Source organism: Chrysemys picta, chromosome 7 (assembly GCF_011386835.1).
Source record: "Chrysemys picta bellii isolate R12L10 chromosome 7, ASM1138683v2, whole genome shotgun sequence".
Classification (NCBI taxonomy): domain Eukaryota; kingdom Metazoa; phylum Chordata; order Testudines; family Emydidae; genus Chrysemys; species Chrysemys picta.
In genome coordinates this window covers 60,774,890-60,802,179 of record NC_088797.1, presented here as the reverse complement: position 1 = coordinate 60,802,179, position 27,290 = coordinate 60,774,890, and the positions used below count along the sequence as shown (strand labels likewise).

The 27,290-nt window shown below is 43.3% G+C and overlaps 1 protein-coding gene across 1 annotated transcript in view; it reads left to right on the top strand.

Moving 5' to 3' along the window:
- FRMPD2 (FERM and PDZ domain containing 2) overlaps window positions 1–27,290 on the top strand; it is a 161,744-nt gene that overhangs the window by 2,539 nt on the left and 131,915 nt on the right. The window contains exons 2-3 of the mRNA XM_065553623.1: window positions 16,880–17,101; window positions 17,860–18,457. The gene's annotated coding sequence lies outside the window, so the exon portion shown is untranslated. The remainder of the gene's footprint in view (window positions 1–16,879; window positions 17,102–17,859; window positions 18,458–27,290) is intronic.

Sequence of the window (27,290 nt, the reverse complement as noted above, 5' to 3'; positions counted from 1 at the left end):
CAGACAAGGCATGTGCAAGCAAATGCCAGGTATCCGCCACTTTGGTGGGGTCGGAGAACAAAGATCTTCACCAACTGCTGATTGCAGCAGATTTTTTAACCCTTTTTAGGACCGCTTCAATTTGATTGGACGAGTGGTGGACGGTGATTAAGGTAGAGCTACCCCGTTCCATCGCTTCACATGCCTAGTCAGCTCAGGATGCTCTTTTAGTTGACTAATGAGCAAAGTATTAAGGCACAAATTGACAGGTTCAACATGGTCATATATGTAAATCAAAGTTTTTATGTTTCTAGATGTCATTTGCTCCGACTGAAAATCGATATCACATCCCTTAATCATCAACACAAAGCATAAGCACAAATTTGGATATACATTATTGTTGATGACATAAAATGTGTTTACCACCAGAGACTTACAGGCACTGCGGAGACATACGTAGTTGTCATTGATCACCACCACCTGAGAATGTTCTGACGTCTTATGCTGTAGCTCATAATGACACCTGCCTTCATCTGTGCTTAGACAGATGTGCTTCCCTAGGAATACCTCCAATGGATATTGGTACCCCTGATTATCTTCCTATAAACATGAGCTGATATCTACTGCATGATAGTCTGTCCCTTCTCGGATTACCCAGTGGGGGAGATCTGTAGGCATCATAAGGGTGCCATTTGCTATGATACCAAGAGGGAGCAGCGGATATGCCCATTGGACAGTGCCGTTCATAATTGTTAAGACTTGAGCTGTGGCCACCTTTGTGTATGGGTTGTATGCAAAGTCAAGGAGCTTCAACCAGGCATGATGATCAGCCTCGAATGGCGAGACATCCTTATGCATGATGTTCCTCAGTTCTATAGTTAGGGTTCCCTGAAAGCCTGCCCTAAGAATACTGCTGGACACGGTTTGTATCCATCCTTGTACCTGGGTACAAGCAAGGGCCCAAGAGAGGTTACCTTGCAGACCTTCAACATCTTGCAGGATCCTGGCGGAGTCCTGCTTTTGGGCACGGTACCAGTCCTTGATGATGGTGGACAGGTCATACCCAAGGTCACCAAACTTATTAATGGCCTCAGAAAGTGGCTGGTTTAATGTGGCCACTTCCCGACCTGAATTGCTAACTCTAAGGGCTAGGGACCCCATTCCTATGGAGCTTACAAGCCCAAGTCCAGCTTCAACTCCTCCCATGATCTTAGCAGCAAGGTCTCGTCTCCCATGATCCCAGTACCTGGGCTCCGTACCTCGAACCCAGGCTTCCCAACCTAGCACTGCAGTTCTTACAAAAGGCAAGCATTTAAGTTCTATGCTGCTGACTAAAACCTGCAGACTAACGTTGACTCTTTTGACGGAATACTGAGGGTCTGAGATGACGAGACGTCTCAAGTTCTCATTTACCACTATGGGTCCGATGTGACTGACCCGTGGGTGAGGTATGATGGTCACCTTGAGTGTCTGGAGAGCCCCATAAGGTCCCACTATGTGGCACGTACCAGATTCACTAGAATCAGTGGTAATAGAGATGTCTCCATAGCACTTGCTTACAAATTTGTTTTGGGTCTGCGCAGAGCAGAACCCATTAACATTGTTTGTATTATTACAAAAATGTGGCAAACTGGCACTACAATTAACCACAACATTATTAAATGAACAGAGCGTAGTGTGCATCCGGAACCATAATTTAGGAAGCGCAAACTGAGCACTCAAGGAAATTCGAATAGTAAGGAACCCCTCCTGGATGCTTGATGACAAGTTAGTAGAAAAACAGATGCACTTTGTTGGTCTGGTGGTAAGAGGCCTGCCAGAGCGTCCGACTAAAGGGTTGGTAACCTCCCATACACACGTCTTTGGGATCTGATTTACTTGTCCCAATGGCCCTGCATCCTGAACAGATGTGAGATAAGACCCCGAGGCTTGCCCCATGATAGAATCGTAGAAATTCTTTGTCTCCAGGACCCACAGCAAGACACATTTGGGTCCACCCACATATGGGCCCCGCAGCCCAAGCCCAATGAGCCTGAGCCAGCTAACATGGGCCAGCTGCAGGTGTTTTACTGCAGTATAGACATATTCTGACATGCCACTCTCGAGGACTTTGACTCCTGGCAGCATAGCTATGAAGCCTCTAGATTGCTCTCTACGGCAGGAAGTGTTTGTGTGTCTCCTTGCTGTCTGGGGGCAATAAATACAGTCTTTAAAAACTGGCTCAAACTGACCCAAATCAACAGAGGATCCATCAAGACAAAGAGATGCCCCACGATTGAACAATCAACACCTAACAGCAGGAAACCCCTGCAGGTGGGACTTGGGAATGAAGCTGGAAAACAAGATGTCAGGTGACTTAGGAGCCAGAACTGAGGAGACAAAGGGAGGAACAGAGAGAACAAGTGAGGAAGAGGTGGAGTCCATCACAGCTTGGTTGGCTCATCATGGCACTGGTCTGACCAGAGTGGACTATGACTTAACTTCTGCCTCCCTGTGCTAACCTAAGGACTTGCAGGTGACTAATAAATGGTTACCTTTTCTTTGGAAAGGCTGCTTGACACTATAAATACTCACTGAAAGCATTTTGCCCTGAAGGGCTAAGGTACAAGCCTCCCACAGGAGTCTGGCTTGGCTGGATTCGCTGCAGGGAGCCACACAGAGAGACAGGGATCTCTGGTGCCAAAGGCCCAGACTTGGAGGTCATAGGTCTTTTCTATGGAATGTTCTGGGTCCTTGGAGGCCAGCCCATTTCCAGGAGACTGGTTGAAGGCTGGGGCATAGACCAGACCCTGTGATAGAGACCTATCCAGATAACCACTTGGTTCTCTGTCACAAAGCCCTCCGTATGGGGCTTTTCAACAGAAGCAGGCTCTTTTGGTTTGCGTCACCACAGAGAGCAAAGAAGCACGAGAGACAGACCGTACCTCTTAGCCTATTGGAAGTAGGAACCAACATATCATCAGTTCATATTTTCTCTCTTCCACTGGTGGCTGTTTATATTTCTGTGCACTTCACAGCCCTTATTATAGAGCAAGGCTTCACTCATACCCTTAATTTCAAAGGCAGGCAAGTAGCATTACCCACTTTTTACAAATAACTAACTGACAGGTTGCAAAAGGCCAACCTCCAGCAGAGCTGTGGCTAGAATCCAGGTCTCAAACATGGTAGATGCAATTCACCTCTATTCATCTATGCTGCCTTTCAGACTAAATGCATTTGCCAGATCTATTTGCTTGGCTTATGTTATCTGCAACCACTGCTCTAGCCATGAGACCACAAACTCCTCCTAGAGCCAGGATTAGAGCCTAAATAATCCTGGTTCCCAGCATTCTATTGCTGTTTTACAAATAGTTGCATAATCCACTTGCAAAATGTATGCCATGTGTCCTTCTAGTAGGTGGTCCTCCTGGAGGCTAGCAGTTACTCTTTTAGCTGATGTGGCAGAGATTTGTGCTGGGGATCTAAAGGTCAGGCTTCAAACCCACAAGGTGGTCCTTATGGAAATTCTGCTTTTCCCCTTTTTCTTTATTTAAAACTTGTTTAATTTACACAATGAGAAAATACCCTTACAAACAGATTTTATTGTAAATATATATAATCAGTTATGGCATGAGCTACAATTGAAAAAACAACTGTTCCATGTTATGGTCATTTGTCACGTTTCAATGGTTTGTATCATACAATGACAGGCTTCAAGAGTGAGAGGTATGATATTAACTTCAAGGTAATCTCCCCCAGCGGTGGGAGCACTTTTTCTGCCGAGATCCAAGTTCGTGCCCTGGGAGTCAGTGGTCTGAGGCAGAAAGTTCTGGCCTCATTAGTGGCTGCTTCTTGTGATGGGGAAAACATTTCACCCAGTCTCAATGCCTCCTGAATCACTCAACACTCCAGGGATGTTACTGGGATTCAATGGAACCAGAGGATCCCTCAGATACCAAGTACATCATCTTCCCTGCAGAGGAAACCAAGATGGCAACTCTGCATTGAGGAAATCAGACCCTTCCCCAGCTTTTACAAAAGAAATCCAAGACAGCTAACTTTGACCTGAATTGAAACCAGTCCAGGAATCTAGAAAGGCCTCCGCTAAGAGGTACCTGATTCAAGACCCCACCCCCATCCTGTTTTAACCAACTAACTAAAAATGTGTGGAAGGCACCTTGCTGCACAGCATCTCTGCATCTCAAAAGTTGCTAAAAAAAAAAAATTGCCTTTATGAAGTTACTCTGTCTATGTCTCTTGCCCTGAAACATGACCGCTTGGTGATGGAGGCTGCAGTAGCAACCCACCCAGAACCCTGATACTTGGGACTGAGATTTTTGAGGTGTTGGGTTTACTATTTCATGGCTACAGCACTCAGAATCATGGTTTATCCATGACCAAAGATCAGATGGAGCGATGAAAGAGAGAAGGTGTTCATTGTGGTTGAATCTTTCCCCAAGCAGGACGGGGAAAAAAAACAAAAACCAGGAACTGAAGAAGCTTGTGCAAAAGCATGCAAATCTGACCCAGGCAGTTTTTGATGAAGGTGATGCAATGGCAAAAGTTGTTGCCTCAGGTGTGGATCTGCTTGGCTATAGGTCTCCGGTTTCTATCAAGAGCTCCAAAAGAAGCTTGAAGGCCTGCTTTATACCAGAGAGGACTTCCTTGGGGAGTGGGTGACAAAGGAGACTTGTCCCTTGGGTGCACCCTCAGTGGGGAGGGAAGGGAAAAGCTCCATTTGTATGCTGGCGTTCACAGATGCCTGGCTTCCAGGGAGCTTGGTACCCACCCTTCAGAGGATGCTTAGCCCCAACAGTGCTAACAAAAGGTAAAGGGACCTAAAGCCCTTTTCACCTAGCAACAAAATCCTGAATATTTCTGAATGGTTCCCAAGCTTATAGTCAGCTTGTCACTGCAAACAACTTGTCAGCCTTGAATCCCAGGTGTGCCCTGGTCAGCTCAGACAAAGGGGTATTGAGCACTATTTGGTGGGTTACAGAATCAGGTTTTCAGGAAACCTTTTATATTGGCATCCCTCTCCTCTTGCTGTCATCGATCCACATACTGCCATCTTTTAGAGAGAACTAGGTGGTGCTGCCTATCCAGAATTCCTCTCCAATGGAGTGTCAATTCTGACCCCTTAATGAGTCTGTCATTGTGCTAATATTTTTCCCCATGCTCACACACTCATCTCAGTGAGGCCTTTCTCTAAACACTCCACATTAAAAAGTCTTTGAAGTTCTGTTTGGAGCAGAGTAAAGTCCACAGAAAGCCCATCCCACTTTTTATTTTATTTGACACCAGTTTGCTGGGCAGTACTATTACAAAGAAGACCATGTCTAAATGCCTGGCTGATTTCAGTTCACACTGGTGTAACCTGTTTGGTCTGTAATTAGAAGGCCATGTCAAGGCTCACTTGATTCAAGTCAAGGCAGCATTCACTTCATGAGATGTTTCTATTACAGACAGCTGCAGGCCAGTCACACGGTCCTCTCTTTACACAATCAAAAAGTGTTATTGCTTGGACTTGACCTCTAGGACAGATTCCTGTTTTGATTTCTCCATGCTCTTGATTTTGTTTCCAAGATAGAGGAGTCCAATTTCTCTGCCTTCCAAAGTTTTGGTAGGGACTGCCCCTCATTTGAATTGGCCAGGTTTTTTTTCTCCGTGGATTTTTTCTTGTTGAGGCATCTTACACATCAGTCATGTTACCCCCTAACAATATCAAGAATATCTTGTTCCTTCCTTATTGTAGCGGCACCTTAGCAGCTGCCCAGTAGTTAAAGTTGCACTGAGATTTGCAGTTAAAAACTACAGTCCTGTTAAAGTAGAACATGAAGTCGGAGTGAGGGTCCCAGTTTCACACAGTCCTTCATGGGCCAGTTGACTTCTCTGTATCAGTGAAAAAAGTAATATCTTTAGTTAAAAAACATTTTTAAATGACCTCTTAAAAAAATTTAGTCCTCTGCCACCACACATTAAGAGCATGCATACTCACCTGATAAACACTAGACCTGTAGCCTTCAACCTTTCCAGACTACTGTACCCCTTTCAGGCGTCCAGTTTGTCTTGCGTACCCCACCCCAAGTGACACCTCACTTAAAAACTACTTGCTTACAAAATCAGACATAAAAATACAAAAGTGTCACAGCACGCTATTGCTGAAAAATTGCTGACTTTCCCATTTTTACAATATAATTATAAAATACATTGATTACAATATTTATATTTCACTTACATGTCAGTGTATAGTATATACAGCAGTATAAACAAGTCATTGTCTGTATGAAATTGTAGTTTGTACTGACGTCACTAGTGCTTTTTCTGTAGTCTGCTGTTAAACTAGGCAAATATTGAGATGAGGTCATGCTTGACAAAGCCCTGGCTGGGATGATTTAGTTGGGAATTGGTCCTGCTTTGAGCAGGTGGTTGGACTAGATGACCTCCTGAGGTCCCTTCCAACCCTGATATTCTATGAGTTGATGTACCCCCTGGAAGATCTCTGCATTCCCCCAGGGATATGCGTACCCCAGGTTGAGAACCACTGCACTAGAGAATGATGAGACAAATTGCACAAAGAGAGCTACGGTTAGTGGGGCAAATAGAGGTGTTAATACTTTAATGTTAGTTTCCATAGACTACAGAATATTGAAAGGATTTATGAAGGGAAGATGGGAGCATGATAGAAGTATATTCACTACATATCAGTATATTGGTTTTAAAAAATTTAAAAGATAACCTCAGCTGGAACTGGGAACTTTTTATGCTCCTAATTACTAGATCCAAAAGTACCACACCTCTAAAAGTAAGGCTATGGACATCCTTAATTGTGTGAACAGCAGATGGGTTGGTTTAAAAAAAAAAAAAAAAAAAAAAAAAAAAAAAACACCACACCCTCAAAGAAAGGAGCAAAGAACTGACGACTGTAGGCCAGCATCACTATATGGGGCATTTATCAAGCTTTGATGAGATGAGGCTTTTGCTTGTGATGATGTAGCAGCGCAGACTCACCCCTGCGGCGCCTCCTGCTGGTCTCTTCTGGGAATTAGCTCATCAACCCAGGAGCGCCCTCTGCAGGTTGGTGATCCACCTTACCGCTGGTCCCGTGTCCCTCCCGGACCCCGGTGCCCCTTTCTCTGGGGTGCTGTCCTTCTGGCAGTAACCCCTCAGCCTCAGGGTTTCCCCACCCCCCTATCCCCACCTTGCCTCAGCCTTGGCTATTGCCCAGTCTCCATCTAGCCCCCATTCACTGGGGCAGACTGCAGTATAAGCCACTCATCATAGGCAAACGGGTTTGGACCTGCTGCTTCTGCCTACCCATGGGCTGCCCCCTGCAAGCCAGTACCTAATAGGCCTTACCAGGCCTGCAGCCTGGGGCTTTCCTAGGCCGGAGCTCCCCAGCTCCCTTGGCCTTTTCCCAGCCCTGCTCCACTCCAGGTACTTGGTTAAGCTCCCTGCAGCCTGAATGCAGAGAGAGACTGTCTGTTTGAGCTCCTGGCTCAAGACTTTATAGGGCCAGCTGGGCCCTGACTGGGGCATGGCCCCAGCTGAGCCTGTTTCCTCCCAATAAGCCCAGCTTTTCCCCTGCCACAGCCCTCCTCCAGGGCTGTTTTAAGCCTTTCCAGGCAGGAACGGGTGACCACCCCGCTACAGATGGATATTACATGTGTATTGAATGGGGCCAGGTGAAGATTGTGTTTTCTCTGAGGTGCTGACTGCCCACAGACAACCTGCCAACCTTAAGCATATTCTCACCAGCAACCACACACCGCACCATAGTAACTCTAATTCAGGAACCAATCCATGCAACAAACCTCGATGCCAACGCTGCCCACATATCTACACCAACAACACCATCACAGGACCTAACCAGATCAGCCACAACATCACCGGTTCATTCACCTGCACGTCCACCAATGTAATATACGCCATCATGTACCAGCATGATGCCCCTCTGCTATGTACATCGGCCAAACTGGTCAGTCCCTACATAAAAGGATAAATGGACACAAGTCAGATATTCGGAATGGCAATATAAAAAAACCTGTAGGAGAACACTTCAACCTCCCTGGACTCACAATAGCAGATTTAAAGATAGCCATCCTGCAGCAAAAACAAACTTCAGGATCAGACTTCAAAGAGAAACTGCTGAGCTTCAGTTCATTTGCAAATTTGACACTATCAGCTCAGGATTAAACAAAGACTGTGAATGGCTATCAGCTACAAAAGCAGTTTCTTCCTCCGTTGATGTTCACACCTCAGCTGCTAGAAGAGGGCCTCATCCTCCCTGATTGAACTAACCTCATTATCTCTAGATTGATTCTTGCCTGCATATTTATACCTGCCTCTGGAAATTTCCACTACATTCATCTGACGAAGTGGGTATTCACCCACGAAAGCTTATGCTCCAATACGTCTGTTAGTCTATAAGATGCCACAGGACTCTTTGAAATATACCAGTTTCTCTCAACCTTTTTGTGCCAGCGACTCCCTTTGTATTTAAAAAATAAATCGTGACCCTCTTACTAGAAAAAATTGCAACCCCCTGCCTTAAGCTCGGGGGTTCGGGCTTCAGCCCCATGTGGTACGGGGCTAAAACATATAAATTAGTTTCATAGGGGCTCAGGCAATTGCCGTGCTTCCTAATTGCCCCCTAACTCCAGCCCTGCTTGCAATCCCCTCCAAACCCATCCCACAACCCCCAGGACCTCTGGTTGAGAAACACTGTATACTGCTGATTTAAAAATATTTGTTAGTATGTGTATAGTAATGATTTTGAAAGGAACATAGTTCCAGGGAACTCTGCATTACGTCAAACTACTTCAGGTTTTCTCCCTGTAATGTGTTGGTGTGGAAGTATATTTTAACAATAGAATTAGAATGATTGATCTGTTTGTTTTATTGAAATTTGGCAGTTATTTGGCAATGTAAGTTTATGTAAGTGTACGTAGACCATACCTGCTTATAATTATTTAAACACACCAACTACATTCTTTAGTAGTGAATGCTTTTTTGGGTACTGCGTGGTGGTGTAATATATGTTAACTTTTCCAAAAGTTCTGAGCAACCACAACGCAAACTGGAGTCACTGGGATCTGATCGATGCCTCTGAAAATCATGTCCCCATGGTGCCTAAAGCTGCGCATTACAAAGTCCAGGTATCTAAAATTGAAAATTATAAAATAACTTACCCAAAAACACATAATCACTCTGCGATAAAGCTGGGAGTAAAACCCAGGTCTGCAGATGCCTAGGCCTGTGCCAAACTATGAGACCATCCTCTCTCCATTCTGACAGCACCATTCAGATATGCTGCTCTAGAGAATGCATATTTTGTTTGCTGCATATATGAAAAAGTTTGTATTTGTGGTAGTTAAATAATCTGTTTCAAATGGATCACAATATTTATACATATATATTTGCAAGGGCGATAATAGTGATGGCTCCTAATATTTCTTCTTTTAACCAGTCCTCCCCAGAAGGGAAAAAAAAAAAAAATCACATCTCCTTCAATTTCCAGGCTGATGTATCTGTACAAACAGGTGGCTTTCCTGGCTCTATCATTTATTTATTTTAGACATATATGTTGGCTCCTATCACAAAGGCACTTGGGTGTCTTACATCAGTGAAAGCAGTCATGTAGAAATTTACAAAACATAAGCCTTTGGTTTGGTAATCACGTACCTTCCTCACTAATGGCCTAACTGAGAGGAAATCAACAGGAATTGTGGGTGCTCAGCAACTCTCAGGGGCCCAGCTCTGCAACTCTCACGCATGCTGAGTAGCACTTTCATAAGGGCTGTAGACTCAGGCCCAGAATCAGCACCCCCATCCATGTTCCATTATAAGAACAGATCAATCAGTATCTTGAGTAAGAAATTAAATTTTGGACAAAACATCGGTTTGATTTTAAAACAAATTCTACAAAAACCTAGGACTAATACAAGTGTTTCCATGAAGACAACCCTCCCTCCACATATCTGGTGGGAATCATTTGATTTAAATTAATAAGCTTTTTTGGAATCTAAATATTACAACATTTTGCATGAGGAGAAATTGAAATTCACTAGAAACTGACTATAAAGAAAAGTGAAACTGGTTGGTCCATTATCATTGGCCAAACTGAGAAAAATGCAAAAAAGAAACACACATCTTAACTGGTGGCAAGTAAGTTAAATGTTGAGAATTCTTTCAGGTGTAATCATCTAAGGGATAGGGAGTGACCACGGTAAATACATTTGTTTTTAAAAATAGATTATTTTAACCTGTCTCTTTAATGACTATATAACGTCAAAGACCAGGTAACTGGAGGGAAGAAATCATCATTCCTTCTTTAACAATAACTGTTGTTAAGAAACAGTTTCTTATTTTAAAATGTTGCTGTATTCTGCTAGAATGGATATTAGCAAAGAAGCATGACTTAGGAGCTTTCTTAAGTGTCCAGATAAATTGAGTAGGTGCTATGTTTGCCTAGTGTAGTAGATGGAAAGCAGCCACCATGGGGCACCCTGGGACAGGCTATGAACATGAGTACGGGGCCTTGTTCATGGAGATCACTGAAGTTATACTACAGCCCAGCAAAAGTGACTTTGATATATGTCCAGCCAGGAAATCCATACATTCCTTGAAATGCCATGTATGTTAACCTCTTCTCTGGCCCTGTGTGTTTCTTCCTGAGCTGCTACAATTCCATTTTTAACAGTCCATTTAAATTAGTGGATGTACTTAGTGTGTTTGGCAGCAATGTGAATGTGCCTGAAATATCTGTAAACTATTAAGGGGCAAGAGGTCTGTCTTAAACCAAAGAAGAAAGGGATTTCAGGGTTTAAGATACCACTCTAAACTCTTCTTACTTCCATATATGCATTATAATACAACAACACTGTGGGTTCTTTTTTCATACCCTCACTATTAGTCCTTACTCAGGGGAAGTTTGAGTAATCTTTGGGTAAAGACTATGTAAAAACCAAGGCCATATCTGCTCAATAGCTGCTGCAGTAGCACAGCAACGGCACAGCTGCTGTGCCACCATAGTGTAGATGCTTTCTACATCAATGGAAGGGGTTTTTCTGTTGATGCAATTAATACACCTCTCCAAAAGGCAGTAGCTAGGATGATGGAAGAAATCTTCTGCTGACCTAGCCACATCTACACCGGGGTTAGATTGACTTAATTATAGTACTCAGGGCACGTAATTTTCCCCAGCCCAGAGCGACATAGCTAGGTCGATCTAATTTTTGAGTGTGAACCAGGCCTTAGGAAGGAACTCAGGATTTGGCTTCATATGCCCAGAACATTGGACAACTGGGCTTGCTGTTGTTTTGGGTAGATATTTAGGGCTGGATCCTGGCAATACATCCAAATGTCTGTGTGCCACAGACAATTGCTCGTATGCTTTTTTTATTGCCTGGGAAAGATGAGTAGTAAATATATGGATCTGTGGATCTCTTAGGTTTGCACAGTTGAGTTCACAAATCTCTTGCCTCTCCTCCCCCTTCTCTCCCCCCCCCCCCCCCCAACACTTCTAATTTATACTAGGGCTGTGGATTAATCACAGTTAACTCACGTGATAAATTTAAAAAAATTAACTGTGATTAAAAAAATTAATTGCGATTAATCGCACTGTTAAATAATAGAATACCAATTAAAATTTATTAAATATTTTGGATGTTTTTCTTCATTTTCAGATATATTGATTTTCTATTACAACACAGAATACAAAGTGTTCCGTGCTCACTTTATATTATTATTTTTATTACAAATATTTGCACTGTAAAAATGATAAAAGTAGTATTTTTCAGTTTACCTCATACAAGTACTGTAGTGCAATCTCTTTATCGTGAAAGTGTAACTTACAAATGTAGATTTTTTGTTACATAATTGCACTCAAAAACAAAGCAATGTAAAACTTTAGAGCCTACAAGTCCACTCAGTCCTAATTCTTGTTCAGCCAATTGCTAAGACAAACAAATTTATTTACATTTATGGGAGATACTGCTGACTGCTTCTTATTATTTACAATGTCACCTAAAAGCATGCCAGTTATGCTAAACATTCATATGCCCCTTCATGCTTCTGCCACCATTCCAGAGGACATGCTTCCATGCTAATGATGCTTGTTAAAAAAATAATGCATCAATTAAATTTGTGACTGTACTCCTTGGGGGGAGAATTATACGTCTCCTGCTGTTTTACCCACATTCTGCATATATTTCATGTTCTAGCAGTCTCAGATGATGACCCAGCACATGTTTGTTTTAAGAACACTTTCACAGCAGATTTGACAAAATGCAAAGAAGGTACCAATGTGAGATTTCTAAAAATAGCTACAGCACTCGACCCAAGGTTTAAGAATCTGAAGTGCCATCCAAAATCTGAGGTGACATTGTAAACAAGAAGCAGGCAGCATTATCTCCTGCAAATTGTAACCAACCTTGTTTGTCTGAGTGATTGGCTGACCAAGAAGTAGAATTGAGTGGACTTGTAGGCTCTAAAGTTTTACATTGTTTTATTTTTGAATGCAGTTTTTTTTGTACATAATTCTACATTTTTAAGTTCAACTTTCATGATAAAGAGCTTGCACAACAATATTTGTATGAGGTGAATTGAAAAATACAATTTTTTTTGTTTTTTACAGTGCAAATATTTGTAGTAAAAAATAAATATAAAGTGAGCACTGTGCACTTTGTATTCTGTGTTGTAATTGAAATCAATATATTTGAAAATGTAGAAAACATCCAAAAATAGTTAAATAGATGGTATGCTATTGTTTAACAGTGCGATCAATCGCGATTAATTTTTTTAATCTCTTGACAGCCCTAATTTATACCCATGTCTCCCTCTTATCCTCACAAAGGGTGATAAAGTTAAAGAAAACTAGCTGCCCAGATCTTCTAATGCAATGTGGCTGCCTTACGCTGCACCTCTGGTGGAATCTAGCCATAGAGGCAGTGTATCTGGCTTTGGAAGAATAACCCAAGTGCAAGGAGGCTGGCAGCCGCTTCCCACAGCTCCCGTTGGCCGGTAACGGCCACTGGAAGCTGCGAGGGGCTGTGCCTGCAGATGGTCAATGTCAGCAAAATGTCTTGTGGCCGGCAATCAGATTACCCTAATGGACTGCATGCAGCCTGCAGGCCACAGGTTGCCCACCACTGGTCTGGGGTATAGGTAATGGCTTCCTGCTATGACTAAGTGAAGTCATGCATGGACATGTGACTTGCCCGTGTGACTCCAAACACCATGTTGCTACCTGTAATTTTCCACAGAGAGCTTTGAAACAATAGCTTTCCCTCCACATGGCAGAAGCTATGAAAGGCCCTGGAAATGTCTCAATTTTGCCTCTTTTCTGCTCCAACCTCTTTCCTGCTCAAACCTCTGGACTATGGACTTATACTAATGGGAGCATTCTAACCAAGGGACTGAGGTCCTTCCAATGATTTGGAAGCAACCAGAGATTTGACTTAAGCCAGCTAAATTGGTGAAATAAATTTTTCACCACTGCTAAAAGCCTGAACCAAGAACTTTGCATTTATAGTATGTATTTGATTCCTTTAACCAATTTTAATTCTCACCTTTCTTTTTATAAATAAACCTTTAGATTTTAGATACTAAAGGATTGGCAACAGCAGGATATTGGGGTAAGATCTGAGTTATATATTGACCTGGGTATGTGGCGGGTCCTTTGGGAATCAGAAGTACCTTTTCTTTGATGAGCCTGGTTTTAAAGAACCACTCATCTTTAAATCCAGTGTTTCTGGTGGTGATACAAGGACTGAAGTATCTAAGGAAACTGCTCTCCTGACTTCTTGTTAGCCAGTGTGTGAGACAGAAGTTTACTTTTATTGTTGGTTTGGTATATCTTATGGAAGAATAACCACCGGTTTTGGGTTCTGTTTGCCCTATTTCTCAGCAGTTTGTCCTGAATTTGGCATTCTGAGTTGTGACTCACAAAGGCACGGCTACACCTTGTACTATGCAACCCTAGACCAAAAGCAATAAACCCTACATTAGCAGTGTTAGTCCCCCTGGACCTGAGCGGTCCTGTGGCTGCCCTTTTAGCAGCTTGTAGGAACCAGCCTTTGCTGAGGTGTAAATAATAATCCTTACCTTTAAGTAAATGTTAAGTGCTTCCCACTCTTCAGCCTCACTGCTGGGATGAAAAGGCATTAATGTCAGAGAATAATTGGATTCTGACCCCTGCCAGTTCTCAGAAAGCTGGATGGAACATAAGGGAGTTTTAAGCCTTCATCCAGCAATTCCTCCACCAGGATAAACAATCTTTCAATCTAGTTAACCTTCTTACACAGTAGTCTAGTTATGTAAACTTTGCCATGCGCATCTATCATTGTCATCCAATAAAGGGTACTATGGATGCATAATAAACCAGTTGCAGGTTTCACATGGTAATATTCTGTTTCTGAGAGAGGTGTGTTTATGACTCTGAAATACCATTTAGATTCAAACCTGTGCAACGCATGAATGAATTTTCTGCAATTGCTTTGTTTTCAAAGGAAAGTTCTTTTCGGACACAGGAAGACAAACCATGAGCCAGATTCTGATCTCATTAACAAGGTGTAAATCCAGAATAATTGTTGAAGTCAGTGGAGCTAGTCTTGATTTACCTGGGAGGTGAGATTAGAATCTGGCCCCAGGGGTTCATAACTGCGGTGGTTAAGTCTATTATAGCAATGGGGTGACAATATTTAGATACGTTTATTAGTTAATAAAATCTATGTTTGCACCTGACATAGTATGTTTGCACCTGACATAGTAGGTATTATTATTAACTTTATTATAATAGGGCAAACTCACACAACAGATTATTTCTAGAAAAGTGATTCAGCAAACCTCACTATTAACTGTACAAACACCCTTATAGAATTATCACCATAAACTTCATTTGGGACCTCCCAAATAAACCATTATAAGTAGTGCTATCTATTCCCCACTGTCCTTATCCACAGAAAAAGCAGGCACACGCCTTTTATGCTATGTTTACACGTAGGAGTGGCCCACACCAGAGGACCATGTTGCACTCAGCCGGGTGCTCAGGGTTTCCCTAGCTCAACAGTGGCCTTCCACTTGTCCGCTGTCTCTCCTCTCACAAATGGAATGGCATTAGGACCTATTGGAAAGACTTTGTGGCCTGCAAGATGATAGAGGGATGTTCAGGGTCCCAACTGTCACCTAAGCATGCACATCACCCATGGTCACTAGTGTTCAGTTCTTAAGGAATGTTGTACAGAGATGGAGCAGCAGTTGGTTAGAAACCTTCAGTGTGGGTATGTGGTCATGGTTAGAAGGGTTTTTTTTTATTCATGTGGGGGGATTGAGCCATACAGGGCACTAGCTGAGTCTCTTGGTGGGCTGGCTGTGTAGTCCTATAGCAGGAATGGATTGATGGGGGGACCTTTTCCCTAAATTGAGATACTGTGAGGATGTGCGGGTCCTGACCTGGGCCCACAGACTCTTGGGCCACTGCCCCATCCAAATATTATGTAATGGCTCTACTAATCACTGGAGAATTGGGAGCCCTAAGGCCTTATGCTCCACTAAAGGTACTGCCCACCTGATTGGAGGAGCTCCGGAGTCCCTGATTGGGCTGAGTACACTATTTAAACTAGAATGAGACACAGGAAATTGTCTGTGCAATAAGGTGGATCCTGGCTTGCTGCTGCTACAAACCCTGCTGTCTGCCACCTGGCTCCTAGCCTTGTCCTGGATTCCTGACTTCCACCCTACCCTGTTCCTGGCTCCTGCCCTTAGCCTTGTTCCAGCCCTGAACCCTGTCACGCTGGTGTCCAACTTCTCCACCTCTGACCCCCGGCTTTGGCTCTTTGGCATCTGACTCAGCACTGCCCCTTGGCTTCGGCTCCTCTGTCCTGTCTGACCACAGCTCTGACACTTGGCTCCTGACACTGGTACTGCCCATTGGCTTCCAGTTCCTGAACACTGTGCTGACCATCAGGCCACACTGCCCGTGTCCTGGTGGCCGACACTGATCTTCCACAGACCCTGACAGGTACTTCCTTGAGAAAGGCAATCAGGTTGACTCTGCTAGAGGACTATGTTTGAATCCTAATCTTCAGACGCTACTTTATGATTTGTATTATGGTAGCATCTAGCAGCCCCAGTCATCGACAGGATCCCATTGTGCTAGGTGCTGTACAACCTCAAAGCAGACTGTCGTTGCTCCCAAAGAGCTTGCAATCTAAGCACAAGACAAGAGACCAGAGATGAATTCAGAGAGACAAAGAGGAGAGTACAAAGAAACAATGAGACAGTAATGGTCAGCAGGATGGCCTCAGAACACCAGCTGCCTACCCATTTTTGAGCGGGTTTTGTATGGGAGCAAGCACGGAAGGGCTTGTTTGAAAATGTAAGAAGTGGGTGATGGAGGCTGGCCTCATGAGGAGATCGGAGATGGGAGCTGACATTTCAATAGTGAATGAGACGTGCTAGGTATGTTGGGGATAGGCTATGAAGGGCCTTGTAAGAGAAGACAAGCAATGGAGAAAAGGAAGCTAGTGGTGGAATGCAAAGAGAGCGGTGATACAGGTAAAATGGTAAGCTACAAAAATGATTTTTACAGCAGCATTCTGAATGGATACGAGCAGGTCAGGATTGCATTTGTCAAGGCCAGAGAAGAGGAGGCTGGAGTAATTGAGACATGAAATGATGACAGCCGGAACAAAAGTTTTAGCTGTGTGGGTGGATAGGGAGGGCTGTATCTCAGAGGTGTTATTTAGAAAGACTCAGCAAGTTTTAGATACCTCCTGGACGTGAGGGTCTAGAGAGAGGGCTGAGTCAAAGATGACTCAGAGATTTTAGTTTGGATGGAAGGAGAGAGGTCTGGAGTAGAGAGGTAGATCTGTGAGTTGTCAGCATAGAAATGAAAGTTGAATTTGTGTTTGCGGATTAGATTCCTCAGATGTGAGGTGCAGAGGAAGAAGAGAAGGGGACCAAGGACAGAGCCCTGTGGAAGGTGCAATTAGAGAGGTGAGCGGAGAGAGTCTTAGAAGCCAAGGGAGGACAAGATATCAAGAAGAAAAGTATGATCAACAGTTCCCAAGGCAGCTGACAAGTTGAGGAGGATGAGAACGGAGTAGGGTTTGCTTCAGCTTCTGATACTCGAATGAAGGTGGTAAGTATGTCTTGACTCGTGTCTGCCTTATAACTGGACTGCAAGGGCTAGCTAACAGTTACCTTTGGGTAGTTTGTTAATATAAATTTTGGCCTTTCGTCCATATGCTCTGTGTTGTATCAGGTCTTCATTCTGGTGTGTCATGAAATCGAAATCCATGCAATGTACTCTCTGTGAATATTCTTTAAAAAGAAGGCTCTAGCCACGCTGCATGAACTTTAAAGATGCCATGGTTCTTTTTACAAGAGCCATGTTTGCCTCAGTATGTTTCATTCCTTCCCACAATGCTACCCCAGAGGTGGCTGTGTTTTGGTAGTGGTGTAGGTATTTGGGGATAAAAGATATCTATTGATGTAACTTATTTTAAATCTCCAAAATAAATCACCTGTTTTACACCATTCAACTCAAACCAGTAGGAAACTACTCAAAGCCTGAAGGAATGAAATAAAATGTTAAAGGAAATATATTTTGGAAGTTTTTAAAAAAACAATGAATGTGAGGGTTTGATCAAATCAGTCCAAGAAATCCTTCTCCTATGTTGCTATTTCCTCTCTACATTCTGGTGCTCACCTCAGACCTGCCTTGCAGGGAGCTTCCCTGCTTTCACATCCCTTCCTCTCCATGTGCTCTAGTCCCAAGTCAGACCTGTCCTGTGGTATTACAGGATTTTCTTTGATTTTTCTCTTCCTATTTTGAGCGTTGCATTGCAATCCAATCAGTTGTTTTCCCTTGTAACTTTCACTTGTTTTTTCTCCTAGGATGTGTCTCCAAAGCCCTCATCGGTATCCTTCAGGACTGACAATTTTCCTTATCATAAAACAAAGGCTGTCCACCTTAGGCTGTCAGTTGCCTCTTTGGTGCACATTCTCCTTCTTTGGACTGGCTGTGGTCTGAAAGTGACATCAGCCTGCTGACTGGCTGCTGAGCTTTGGAGCTAAGGCTGCCTTGTGCGTCAGGTAATCCAATTGAGTTCTTACATGCCCACGGCCCCACAGATTCCCATTCAGCCAGCTGCTAAAAGCTGACTGCTTCAACTGGAGGGTGAACTGTCCAAAAAAAAAAAAAAAAAAAAAAAAGCATAAACAACATGCAGCAACTCCAACCCAGGAGGTGCTAGGCTGGGCGTGCAACTGAGAGAAGGGAACTTATTGTTCACTTGCTTAGCCACTTGCCAGACTACTGAGTGCTTAGTTACGAAACATAAACAAAGCAGCAAAAAGAAAGAAATCAAAAAACAAACCAACCCTGCACTTCACTGGGAAGTTTGTGGCTATGAAGACTTAGGCTACAGGTTTCAGGGAAAGCTATCCGAGATTTTGGACTATTTTGGATGCAGCATCTGTCCATCTGTTGCAGGTAGTTTCTTGTATGTTTCTCTTCATATCATTATTGATTAAATAAGAATTAGGAGGTTTCCTCGCTTAGGACAGCAATATTTAATAGCTACCCTGGCTTTTAGAATAAAGATAATTTCTTTTCTCCCAGACCATTAGCTGCTTAGAGTGTACAGGATGGTTGCTTGTATTAAACACAGTAATTTAGGATGGCCAGATTTTGCTCAGCTCCCACTGACTTCAACAGAAGTTGGAAACATCCATCCCAGGGCTGAATCTGGATATAAATCTTTAAAGTGAAGGAAAAGAAATTGCTGGATAGTGTTTGTTCTTTTGGCACAGATAATGCTGAATATTTTTACATTTATATGACATAACTCAAAAAGCTCCATAAAACCATTTTAAATTATATTTTTTGGTCTCAGTACCCACAATATAATAATAATAATGACTGTAGCTCATCTGTCAAACTTAATGAGAGACTATTATTACTGTTCATGGACTTGTAATGCACAATATTTTTTTAACCATTATACTGCAGACCCAAGAAAGGGAGGATGTGTTTTCTAGTGGTTAGAGCAGAAAGGGCACCAGAACTCCCAATTTCTGTTTCTATCTCTGCTACTGTCTCACTACTTGGCCTTAGCCAAGTCACTTAGCTGCTCTGTGCCTTGGTTTCTCCATCTGTAAAATAAGGCTAATCCTTATTTTCAAAGATGTTGTGAGGCATACCTAATAAATGTAAAACATTTTGAAATCTTTAGATGAAAGATCCCCAAAGGGAGTACAACTAATAATTATGCTTAGCTCTTAACTCTTATATCCAAAGATCTCAAAGTACATAACCAAAGACAGTAAATCTCATGGTCCCCATTCTCAGATGGAGATACCAAGGCATAGAAACTTTCCCAAGATCACAGAGCTGATTGCAAAGCCAGGAATATAATCTTTGTCTCCTGACTCTTAGTCCAGTATACTATCCAGGGGCTGACACCGCCTCATTGCAAAGAATTATTATGATAAAGGTGTTGGTAAAAGATAGCAGCCTAGAGGGAAGAGGGGTGGATCTTTTGATGCATAAAAATCCACAAATGGAAAAGAGAAATAATACTGCACTATGTGAGTTCTACTGCCCTATCACAGCTGGCCTTGTAGGGACGGGGAGCAAATCTCTGAAGGGTTAATCTTGGCATGCATTAGAATGTGGATTTAACTGTCGGCCATCAGCTAAATAGGTTGCTTCAAAGGTTCTCCTTTTACATCTGCTCTTTATGAGAGATGTTTGGGGAAAATAAAACAATGACAGGAGCCAGTCCTTAATAGACAGATATTCTGAGAGGACTTTGGAATTAATGCTATTTCCCCTTGACTTAGGTATTGGGCAAAAGAGGAGGTGGGAGGAAACTATTTTTAAAGGCACAGATGTTTTCTATTTCCTCCCTCATGATGGCACTAAAGGGCATTGTTCTGGGGATAATTTCGACCTCCGCAATGTATTTTACCTTCAACTATTGATATGTACCATCTTTCTTAGCTCTGTCTTAACATGGTTTCTGTTTGAGAATTAACTTGGGTTTTTTTAATGATTAAAAATGTCATACACGAACAAGAAACCCAACAAGAATGTGATAGTTCTGATGTTTTGAAGATATGTAGTATCAATTTTAAATAATTTTTAAAATGCTGATCTTTTAGGACTAGATTCACCTGTGTGCTCTGGCAGCGTTGTGACATTCCAGAGCTGCACAAAGCTGTCAGAACATACTGGACAACTGAACTGGGTTTAGAGCTGACTTGCATTGTGACAGTGGAGCATGGCAGCTGGAGTGTTTGACTCAGTTTCTCCATCCTTCTCATCATCACATTCACAGGTAGCTACATTTCTTAGAGGAACAGTTTTGCATTATTTTTAACTCAAAAACTAATTAATAGATTTGTAATTTCTCAGTACATTCATTCTACTCTCAAAAAGCGTGTGCTCTAACTTGGGGAGGATATGGTATTTTTAAATATATAAAAAAAGAGATTGAATGTCTGCTTCAGGTACAAAACTTAACTCAACTGTGAAGCCAGGACTGGCACCTCCATAATATAGGACATAGAGATGGCCAGGTCAACAGCTTAGATTACTTCTAACTGGAACCACTGTAACACAAGAAGTAACTCACCCAATCATTACTTTTTCTCTAGAGCTAATTTGCATGTTACAGTTCTATAGGTTGTAATGAGATAGTAGTGTGAGACTTCTTTCGTATGGAAATAGCAACATTGACAAGTTAATAGAAAGGTGTGAAATCCATTCGAGGGCTTCAGGAGATGTAGAGTGCATCTTTGTGATACCTCCTGGAAATGAAGAGATGGGGCACTTGTTCAATGTGTCCGATGGTCAGGAGGTCTCCACATTCACACCATGGCAAATTCTTGATGCTCCATTTGTGCATCAGGTGCAGGTATCTTCCATGTAACAGCCTAATACGGGTGATGGTTGTCCAGTGTCTTCACCAGAGCAAGAAACCAGCCAGTTAGATGGTGGGACTGAACTTGAGTGTGAGATTGAACTCATGTGTCGAGAGGTCTCATTGGTAGATGAGTTGACCCTCAACTGTCACTGCTCCTTAAAGGTCCCATAGTTGCATGCTAGCTTGTACAGCAGTTAACGACTTCAATGGCACTGCTGCACATGAAGCAGCAAGAACATTGCAATCTTGAGCACCAAGAAGTTTCAGCATCATTTGAAGCTGTCTCTTCTGAGAGTGTAAACTTCAAAACAAAGCAGACTTGATTGTTTCCTCAGTCAGCTCTATTCCTGAGACCCTGATTTAAGTCCTAAGAAGAAGTGTTGAGAGTCTCTGGGTTAGGCTAAAAGGGGTAAAAAACAAGGGTGACGTCATGCTAGGAGTCTACTACAGGTCACCTAACCAGGTGGAAGAGGTGGATGAGGCTTTTTTTAAACAACTAACAAAATCATCCAAAGCCCTAGATTTGGTGGTGATGGGGGACTTCAACTATCCAAATATATGTTGGGAAAATAACACAGCGGGGCACAGACTATCCAACAAGTTCTTGGACAGCATTGCAGACAACTTTTTATTTCAGAAGGTTGAAAAAGCTACTGGGGGGAAACTGTTCTAGACTTGATTTTAACAAATAGGGAGGAACTCGTTGAGAATTTGAAAGTAGAAGGCAGCTCGGGTGAAAGTGATCATGAAATCATAGAGTTTGCAATTCTAAGGAAGGGTAGAAGGGAGAACAGCAAAATAGAGACAATGGATTTCAGGAAGGCGGATTTTGATAAGCTCAGAGAGCTGATAGGTAAGGTCCCATGGGAATCAAGACTGAGGGGAAAAACAACTGAGGAGAGTTGGCAGTTTTTCAAAGGGACACTATTAAGGGCCTGTGACAGGGTCAGTAGCTCACCGCTGCGGTGCCTCCTCCTGGTCGTCTCGGGGAATTAGTTTGAGCCAGTAGAGCGCCCTCTTTGGGTGGCGTCCCGCCTGTCGTCTCGCCTTTGTGGGGTGCACGGACTTGCGTTGCTCCCAACGTCAGCGTCCTCTTCTGGAACACTGTCCTCCGACAGTGTCCCTTTGTCCATTCACACCCCCTTCCGGGGGGGAGGGGGAAACAACTATCTGACTATCCCTCTGGACCGCTTCCCCAACAGCCCTTCTCTACGCTAGGCCTCCTCCTCCCAGGCCTGCTGCCTGGCAGGCTATGGAGTAGGGCCTTCTCCTACTCTCTCAGGCTGGCCTGCACTGCGCTGTCCGCGGTGCTGGACTCCCAGCTCTGGAGACAGACCTTCCCCTCTGAAGGCCTGGGACAGACTGACTGCTCCTGCTCTGGGCAGTCTTTATATGGCTGAGGCGGGCCCTGATTGGCTGGCCCCAATCTGCCTTCTGATTGGCTCCCAGTAAGCCCTTTCCTGATTGGCCGCGCGCCTGCGCAGGCGCCTAGGCCTGCCGCGGCCTACTCTCTCTGGATGTGGGGCAGTCGCCCCACCACAGGGCCCAAAAGCAAGCTATTCTGCTGGTTAGGAAAGATAGAAAATGTGGCAAAAAGACCACCTTGGCTTAACCATGAGATCTTGCATGATCTAAAAAATAAAAAGGAGTCATATAAAAAATGGAAACTAGGACAGATTACAAAGGATGTATATAGGCAAACAACACAGGAATGCAGGGGCAAGATTAGAAAGGCAAAGGCACAAAATGAGCTCAAACTAGCTACAGGAATAAAGGGAAACAAGAAGACTTTTTATCAATACATTAGAAGCAAGAGGAAGACCAAAGACAGGGTAGGCCCACTGCTCAGTGAAGAGGTAGAAACAGTAACAGGAAACTTGGAAATGGCAGAGATACTTAATGACTTCTTTGTTTCGGTCTTCACCGAGAAGTCTGAAGGAATGCCTAACATAGTGAATGCTAATGGGAAGGGGGTAGGTTTAGCAGATAAAATAAAAAAAGAACAAGTTAAAAATCACTTAGAAAAGTTAGATGCCTGCAAGTCACCAGGGCCTGATGAAATGCATCCTAGAATACTCAAGGAGCTAATTGAGGAGGTATCTGAGCCTCTAGCTATTATCTTTGGAAAATCATGGGAGATGGGAGAGATTCCAGAAGACTGAAAAAGGGCAAATATAGTGCCCATCTATAAAAAGGGAAATAAAAACAACCCAGGAAACTACAGACCAGTTAGTTTAACTTCTGTGCCAGGGAAGATAATGGAGCAAGTAATTAAGGAAATCATCTGCAAACACTTGGAAGGTGGTAAGGTGATAGGGAATAGCCAGCATGGATTTGTAAAGAACAAATCGTGTCAAACCAATCTGATAGCTTTCTTCAATAGGATAACGAGTCTTGTGGATAAGGGAGAAGCTGTGGATGTGTTATACCTAGACTTTAGTAAGGCATTTGATACGGTCTCGCATGATATTCTTATCGATAAACTAGGCAAATACAATTTAGAGGGGGCTACTATAAGGTGGGTGCATAACTGGCTGGATAACCGTACTCAGAGAGTTGTTATTAATGGTTCCCAATCCTGCTGGAACGGCATAACAAGTGGGGTTCCACAGGGATCTGTTTTGGGACTGGCTGTGTTCAATATCTTCATTAACGACTTAGATATTGGCATAGAAAGTATGCTTATTAAGTTTGCAGATGATACCAAACTGGGAGGGATTGCAACTGCTTTGGAGGACAGGGTCATAATTCAAAATGATCTGGACAAATTGGAGAAATGGTCTGAGGTAAACAGGATGAAGTTTAACAAAGACAAATGCAAAGTGCTCCACTTAGGAAGGAACAATCAGTTTCACACATACAGAATGGGAAGAGACTGTCTAGGAAGGAGTACGGCAGAAAGGGATCTAGGGGTTCTGGTGGACCACAAGCTAAATATGAGTCAACAGTGTGATGCTGTTGCAACAAAAGCAAACATGATTCTGGGATGTATTAACAGGTGTGTTGTGAGCAAGATACGAGAAGTCATTCTTCCGCTCTACTCTGCTATGGTTAGGCCTCAGCTGGAATATTGTGTCCAGTTCTGGGCACCGCATTTCAAGAAAGATGTGGAGAAATTGGAGAGGGTCCAGAGAAGAGCAACAAGAATGATTAAAGGTCTTGAGAACATGACCTATGAAGGAAGGCTGAAAGAATTGGGTTTGTTTAGTTTGGAAAAGAGAAGACTGAGAGGGGACATGATAGCAGTTTTCAGGTATCTAAAAGGGTGTCATAAGGAGGAGGGAGAAAACTTGTTCACCTTAGCCTCTAAGGATAGAACAAGAAGCAATAGGCTTAAACTGCAGCAGGACATTAGGAAAAAGTTCCTAACTGTCAGGGTAGTTAAACACTGGAATAAACTGCCCAGGGAGGTTGTGGAATCTCCATCTCTGGAGATATTTAAGAGTAGGTTAGATAAATGTCTATCAGGGATGGTCTAGACAGTATTTGGTCCTGCCATGCGGGCAGGGGACTGGACTCGACCTCTCGAGGTCCCTTCCAGTCCTAGAATCTATGAATCCTTCCACCATCATCCACTACCTCACCTCCACATCCGGCTCCAGACATTTTCTTGAAAATTATAAGCATATAATTTGTATATGTATAAATTTGAATTGACTAATTTTGATACTTGTAAAAATTGTATGTATTCACATTTATCAATATGTCTCAAACCTATACACTTAATGCGGAGGCACTGGTAGTGACTTCAGAGTTATGTCTGAGTCTAGACTTCCACCCTTGCCCTGTTTTCTACCCCCTCTAACTTTAAATTGGAGTATCTGATTTAGCTGCATAATGGGGTGTTTGAGATCGGCTGGAAGGATTTTCTCTCAGAGTTTGGAAGGCTCAGCATTAGATATTTGTTTGTACTTAATCAGATATTTCTTGTGATCCAATTTTTTCCCCAGTCTCCCATGGATTTTCAGACCCAGGGGTGGTTTTCTGAGCGCCTTGTTTCACAGAGATGGCTGTTTGCAAAATCAGCACAGGCTTTTGCTTATGCACAAGACATTTCACAGGAAAGAATGAGGTGTGTTTAGCAAATGAGTTAGCTAAAGGTGTATTAATTAACACCTTTTCCCACTGCAGACCAGAGGTGTGACATTATAATAGTCTTCCGGGATCAGAGAATGAGAGAGGCAAAGTAGCGGGGAAGTGGTGGGAACTAGATCAGAGAAGCGGGATGTGTGGGAATGAGAAGAAGGTGAGACTAGAGAGGGGAGTTGCAGGGAGGGAAGTGGACTGCTGCTCAAAAATGAGGCCACTTGTTTAGGTGTCTAAATATGGATTTAGGAGCCCAACTTTGGGCATCTGAATTGGAGAAGTTTGCCCTGAATTGTTTAAAATAACAATTAAAGTAATTTACATTTATACTGCCCCTTCCCTCCCAAACTGCATACACAGAGCAGCACTGAGCTACAGCCGTCCATTGAGCTAAGTCCGTATAGAGGCAGGATGGATGAAATCCTGGCCCCATCAAAGTCAGTGGGAGTTTTGCCATTGGCTGAAAGGGGACTGGGATGTCACCCCAGAAGTGTAGCATCTGAGTATGTAACACGAAGCACTGTGAGACCTTTTACAGAATTAGGCTTTTTAAAGTTTCATCTCCCCATACATATTTCCAACCCGATCCACCCCAAGAAGAATAAAGGCTGATTTGACTGAATTGCAACCTGTGGCTGTGGAGAGTGTTGGTGTCACAGACTAGATGCTTAGACTGGTAAGACACCTCTCCGTCAATCACATCTTTCAAAGGCAGTAAAATCAGTCCCTCAACATAAAAACTGGAGTTGGTTTCTGTCACTGCGTTAGGAAAGATCTCTCCAAGTTCCCTTCCTGCTACCTGCTCGGTGTTTGGTCCTGCTTGGACTTGTAAGTGGAGTGCTCACAGCAACCTCATAGGATGGTGTCATTTCTTCTTCTAAAATGCTGTCTTTGGGCCCAATCCTGCTTCCACTGACATTAATCGGAGTTTCACCTTTGACATGTATTGAGTCCCCTTGTTTCTGTCCCCTTATTTGCAGTGGGGGCTTAAAGTTCCCTGTCCTTACTGCAGCTGTGCTTCAAAAATCATGCCATAGCAGACAATGCAAAGGTGACCCAAAGGTTGCTGCAGCCCACTGAGAAGTTTAGGACACTTGTTGAAAGGGGTAGATGAGAAGGCCAGCGACATCATAGCTAAAGAAGACTGGTCCAGGACTGGTCTGCTGGTGAATAGCTTTGTAGATACCTCCTCAGATATGGTGCCAGAGGCAGCTCCCTCCTTAGCCTGTGTCTAGGACTGTCCCTGCAAATGAGCAATGGAATTATCCTTCATCAAAAGAGGTTATGCTCAAAAGAGTCATCCTATTAGATTTGGAACAGCACTCAAAAGTTCAGATGCTTCTTCAAAGCTTACTGCCTAAATTAAGCTAGATCAGTATTAGCCAGTTGCAGATCGACTGAGTGTCCACACGGGGTTTTGCACGAGTGCAACTAAATTAATTAAAATGGGCCACTCTACCTTGAATGGTCCCTTATATTATGTGCTAACTACTTATGCTAATCATAGAATACTAGGGTTGGAAGAGACCTCAGGAGGTCATCTAGTCCAATCCCCTGCTCAAAGCAGGACCAACACCAACTAAATCATCCCAGCCAGGGCTTTGTTAAGCCGGGCCTTAAAAACTTGTAAGGATGGAGATTCCACCATCTCCCTAGGTAACCCATTCCAGTGCTTCACCACCCTCCTAGTGAAATAGTGTTTCCTAATATCCAACCTAGACCTCCTCCACTGCAACTTGAGACCATTGCTTCTTGTTCTGTCATCTGCCACCACTGAGAACAGCCCATCCTCTTTGGAACCCCCCTTCAGGTAGCTGAAGGCTTCTATCAAATTCCCCTTCACTCTTCTCTTCTGAAGACTAAATAACCCCAGTTCCCTCAGCCTCTCCTTGTAAGTCATGTGCCCCAGCCCCCTAATCATTTTGTTGCCCTCCGCTGGACTCGCTCCAATTTGTCCACATCCCTTCTGTAGTGGGGGGACCAAAACTGGACATAATACTCCAGGTGTGGCATCACGAGTGCCAAATAGAGGGGAATAATCACTTCCCTCAATCTGCTAGCAATGCTCCTACTAATGCAGCCCAATATGCCATTGGCCTTCTTGGCAACAAGGGCACACTGCTGACTCATATCCAGCTTCTCATCCACTATAATCCCCATGTTCTTTTTTGCAGAACTGCTGCTTAGCCAGTCGGTCCCCAGCCTGTAGCAGTGCATGGGATTCTTCCTTCCTAAGTGCAGGATTCTGCACTTGTCCTTGTTGAACGTCATCAGATTTCTTTTGGCTCAATCCTCCAATTTGTCTAGGAC